The sequence below is a fragment of the Nyctibius grandis genome, chromosome 8 (genome assembly GCF_013368605.1).
Source record: "Nyctibius grandis isolate bNycGra1 chromosome 8, bNycGra1.pri, whole genome shotgun sequence".
Lineage (NCBI taxonomy): Eukaryota > Metazoa > Chordata > Aves > Nyctibiiformes > Nyctibiidae > Nyctibius > Nyctibius grandis.
In genome coordinates, this window is record NC_090665.1 from 49,792,931 (window position 1) to 49,798,675 (window position 5,745).

A 5,745-nucleotide genomic window follows, 5' to 3' on the forward strand; every position below is an offset into this window, starting at 1 on the left:
TGATAGCCTTAACGCAGCACAAAGCTGCCTCAAAGCACAGCGGCAGCAGAGTGCCGTCTCGCACGTGCTGAGCTGGGTGAGTGCCACGAGCGGGCTTTGCAGCAGCAGCTCTGGTCACTGGGAATTAAAAAACAACAACAAAAAAAGGGGTAGGGCAGGTGAACTTGAACTCTTCGTCTAGAAGCAATTACAGAGTTAATTATGCTGTTATTTTCTGGGGTGTTTCTTCAAATAAGCACAATTTAGCTGCAAGCAATCCTGCTGTAATATTATTCCTCACCTGTATTCAGACACAACTGTCTTCCTGGCTGAGTAGAAATCAGCGTTCACGATCGCTGTGTGTGGCTCTGTGGATGTTACTCAGGGTGTTGGTTTCTTACGACCGTGATCCCTGAGCCGAGGTCTGTGACGAGGCGTCGTGCAGTGCGACACACGTGAGCTATAAATGCGTAGTGGTCTCTACCGCCTCACATCCTCCGTGCACGTCATTAATTTCACAGGCCTGGAGCAATAAAAACGGGAAGATTTCACTTGGCAAAGCTTACCGGTGTTTGTTCATTTGTTTTGTTTCACTTTCTGAAAGATTCGATGGGGGAGAAAGGGAACTAAAGCTGTACCTCGGGTGTTGCAGACCTGCTGTCACCCCTGGTGCCACCCAGCGGGTACCTCTGTCCTGTTTGGTTCACGCTTCAGCTGCAGCCTCACTGACACCAACAGCCTGCTGGGGTGATGGGAATGTTAGAGGAAATACACAGAAAGGTCTGGGATGCAGGACTCCACTAACCCTGCAGCGTCCGAGCTGATGGGAAGGCACATTGCATGACAGGACACAAACAGCCAGAATTTGTTCAGGTTAAAAACATCCTCCTTCATCATTTCCCATTTTTAGTTCCTGAAAGCAGAACAGCTTAAAACACACTGACATTAGTGTTCTGCCTGCTCAGATAAATCACTGCGGGGAAAAGAGGAGGTGTCCCCTGACCAAATTCCAGCTCACTGCTGACAAACAAACAGCTCTGACCCTGGTGCCAGCACCCTCCAGGTCACACACGACGTTACCAGCACACGCTGACCTCAGCCATTCTTGCCCTTCCACCGTTACAATCCAACGTCCCCATTGCAAACCGCAACAAAACAACATCCAGATCTCATTGCAGCTGGAGGAAACACGTTGTATTCTTTCTAGCAGCAAAAGTGACACTGGAACTGGGCGTGCTTTGGGGAGGGGTGTGCAGAGCAGAGGGGACAAGGTGTGTGTGAGACACTGATGAATATTCCCTGCCTGACCATCTCATTGACCAGATGTTCCAGGCAGTGGAGCTACCACAGCACAGGCAGGGAATCAGCTGAAGGAGGGAGGGGTGGACAAAGCTGAGAGCTCATTCCCTGGGGTTTGCACTGGCCAATGTATGAGACCAACAGGGCAGAAAGGATCAGTTGTCATACCTGAAAAATCAGTTCCAGCATTAAGTTTCCTTTTCAACGGGAATTTTGTCTTACAAAACCTCTGCACTATGTCTTTTTCCCTTGCTTAAAACAATCATGCCATGACTCTTCATTAATACAGCAGCTGTACCTGAAAACCAGGAACTAAACTGGATTAGAGAACAGAAAACAGCAAGGGAAGGAGACTTTGTTTGCATTCATACCTCTACGTCCTGGCTGACATGAGCTGCTCCATGGGATCTCTGAGCTCTTCCTTGGAAAGCGTCAGAAGCGGACACGCAGAAACAACAAAACCATCACAAAGCTTTTGAAGGCACAACTTTTATAGTTTAGAAAGCTCTTTACAAGGCCAACTGCTTGCAAATAATTTCACTAGGGATTAAAATTACTGGATCCTTGAAGAAAACAATGTCTTAGTTAATTGGTGTCTATAGAAGAAACATCAGGCTTAGGGGGAAAGCATGTTTCATAGGAGTGATCAGTTATTAATACAAATGAAAACTCTGAAAAATGTCAATTACTGAATAGAGCATGCTGCTCTGAAGTTGTTTGCAGGAATGACAGTCGTTTGTGCCATTCCCAGAGAAGCCCAAGGAGCCCAGCACGCTGAAATATTCATAGAGAATGAGGCGCTCCAAGGATTCTTACCCTGCTTTTAAGACCAGCCAGTTCCTGGTAGCTGTGGCAGTATTTCTGATCGTTTAACATGTCAGTAACAGATGATCTAGAGCAAAGTAAACTGTGTCCAGCCAAGCAAGTGCTCACACCGCAACAGGAGAGACCTGTGCCAGCAGAGACCTGGCCGGGGCAGCCCATGGGGCCACAGGCTTCCCCCACGGCTCTCCCTGGCCAGCGCTCCGGCCACGGCGGGAGGTCACCAGCTCACACCCCGCGGGATGCCGGGGCTCGGCGCCACTTCCAGGAGCTGGACTTGGGATAATCTATTTCATACCGTGTCCACAGTGCCCAGCTGGCATTTTCTGTCAGCCGGTGAGAGGCACCTATGCAGCCCATGCGATTGCAGCTGTGTAAGCCAGTAAGGACACATTGGAGGCACAACCATCAGCATCCAGGACAAGCTAGAGAACACCTGACAGTTCGGGGAGTTAAAAACAGCCTTTGTGATGAGCCAAAAATGAGTTTTGCCAGTGGCAACCCTGTTAGACGGTTCGCTTTGCTCCCATATGTTCAGTCCAATAATTAGTCTCTTTTTTGTTGTTGTTGCACATCTTGTTTTTCCCCAAGTGCCACCGACGTTTTTTCACTTTGAAGTTAATCACTAACTAGCAATGGGTAGGAGAGCAGAAATTACTGTGGCATTTCCAAAACCACAAAATTACCCATTTCAATGGTTTTGCTTCTCACCAACCCTCCACCTGCTCCGATTACAGGTGTGCCCGTGTTTTGAAAGTGCACAAATGGTGCAGATCAAAGCTGGCCTGGATCGATCCTGAAAGTACAGCCATCAGAGAGAGACGCATGAGAGAAACCAGATTATCTCATCGCTATGATATGAGATCAGAAATTACAGTGTTCTTGGGAAATTTGATTTCTTTTTTTCCTATCAGTATATAAAACCAGAGTATTTGAAGTGTGGTTGTTTTCGAGCAATACAAGAACTTGTACAAATTGGCATGTTCCCAACCAAATCATTCATTTCCCTAATTGTTAAAATCACACACACAAGTGCCATTTATAAATATTTTAAGTATTTTAAATAATGACTTGTCAGCTTTCCCATTCCTTACAATCACTACTGCATTGTTCCCCTGGGACCTCCCTGATGCCCCAGGTCTTCTGCAGCCCGAGTGCCCTGGGAGCTCATCTGCCTCTTGGTCACAGCTCTTGCCTTCTTTTCTAGAGGGCTGATGTGGATCTCGTTAAGGCTGCTGCAAACTCCCACCACCGCTTCATCAGCCTCAGCACGCCCTGATGCTGGATTCCTTTACAGGAGGCTCCTACCCCCGAGGAAAGGACCCTCCCTCCTGGCTGAAGTGTTGGGAGCGGGGCTGGCGAGAGGCTGCCCCAAGAGCAGAAACCTGCTTCAGCGACGCTGCCAGCCCTGAGGACTACCTGTCCCCGGGTGCTACTGTCCCCCCTCCGCATGGCCCTGCCATCCCTCAGCACACGCTGCAGGGCAGCCCCTTGAAGGGACACGCTCTGCAGGGCCGTGCCCGGAGGGGACCTGTCCCCGGGGCACAGCAGGGCTGCTCGGGGCACCGGCGTGGCTGCAGCTCCCTTAGCGCGGCACAGAGCCAGGCTGGAGCGGGGGACCCCCCCCGGTGCTCTCCATTTGCAGACCAAGAGTGTTATTGAAGAGAATTTTGAGATGCTCTGGCGCTTGCCTACAAGAAATGAATCAAACAACAACTTAGCGTGAGTTTAAACTCTGAACACTTCACATACCAGGTGTATTCAGCTGTAGAGTATGTAAACACCTGTTACCTATTTACTGCATTTTTTTATATTGACCAACACTGAAAATGTCTTGGTCCAGTGAATAAGCTGCCTCTGATTTCACAGACACTCCCTGGTTAAAAGGAAAACACCACTGTTGAATGGACAAAAGTCAAACAGGTGCTTTGTAAGCAAACCTTGCATATCTTGCCCAGAATTCCAACCGCACCGCTCAGGATCAGTTGATGAAATGCTTTCACTTAAACTGCTGAGCACTGTAAAGCTGTTATTACTCCTTTTTGCCTGCTTTTCTCTTTCAAAGCACTTCCTGGTATCCGGATTGAATATACAACTGCAACAACCTTTAGTATAGGAGGGAACATGTATGAATTACTCGATCACCTTTACATTTCCTATCCCATGTATACTGATCTTAAGTGACATTCAGTAACAATCCATGCACAATCCTGCTCATTTCAGTTCCGTTCCCGATCCGAACGCGCAGTTCGTTCCCCCTGTGCAGGGGCAGAGCATCCTGCAGCCCCCCGAGCGACACCTGCCAGGGACCACAGGCCACCACACACCCGCCCTGGGCACCGCAGCCTGGCAGGGTCTCGGGGAGCCCTCGGCGGTGAGGGGGAGCTGGAAGGGAGACTGGGAGCACAGATCCAGCCAGCGCTGGGCTGACACAGCTTTACACCGAGCAGCCCCCGCAGTTTCAGCACAGACGCCGTGGGCCCAGGGAGTTACTCCTGACAGACACCAGCGACGGCAAAAGGGCACGCTTTATTCATTTACGAATACACGTTAGAATTGTTCTGATTTAACAACTTGCAACAACATCTCAAAGTCCCGAGAATGCCCTGAAGCGTGGCCAGCAGCAAGCCCGGATCCCCGAGGAGAGCAAAGCCCCCTGCGCGCCGCCCGCCCCACATTCGCTTCCCCATAGCGCGGGGTGGAAGTGGCCACCACTCGCCCCATGATCCTGCCGTCCCACATCTCTGCCGAACACCCCCAGACTCTCACCAGAATCAAGGCACTAACATGCACAGCAGCGAAGCCACAGCCCCAGCTCGCCGTGGAGTCTGCAGCTGGGAAAGGCACAGGCAGCACGCAGACACAGGCACAGGCAAACACAGGCGCTCTGCGCAGACACGCATCTTGTCCCGCGGAATCACGTACAGCACAGCTACCCTCGGCCCTCCCTGACCTGGGGGAGCAGGGAGGGTTCAGCCAGTCCAACATTTTTCTGTGTTTTGGGATAAACAAGCACGACAGCTGTGGGACAGTCCTTGCGATTACTGTCTTCACAGTCACGAAGGGCTGCTCTTTCCTTGGCTGGTACATACAGGCTTATTTCCATTGTCTGCTGCACACCGAGAAGCTACTCTAGTAAAACGTGACAGACGGTTGTGGTACTCGTGGAGTAAAATAGAGGAGTGAACATCCCAACCAGCACAAACCTACAGTGATTTGTGTAAATGTCACAGGACACAGCACTGAAGGAGCTGCAGAAAAGCTTAGAGGAGAGTTTCTTCCCCATCCTGGGGCTGCACTGAGGGCACGACAACTGTGTCTGGGTTTACAGCATCCTACAGAACAACGAGAAAAGTGTTAGCTTTACAGAAAACGTGCTAAACCTTGAGCTACTGAGGTACTGCTGTAAGATTTCCTACAAGCAGATGCCAGAGTAACCAGAGAGCTGAGTGCTGCCGTTGGCCTGGAGCGCCGGAGCCGGCAGGCAAGGCTGGGCAGGGCAGCAGCACGAGGGGTGCCAGGAGCTGCTCGGCACGGCCCGAGGGGCAGACGATGGAGGGGCTGCAAGCGTTAGTGCCAGAGCAAAGATATTTGCAATGAGATTTTGGGACAGGAGGGAATGCCGAAGCTGCCACCCAAAAGGAT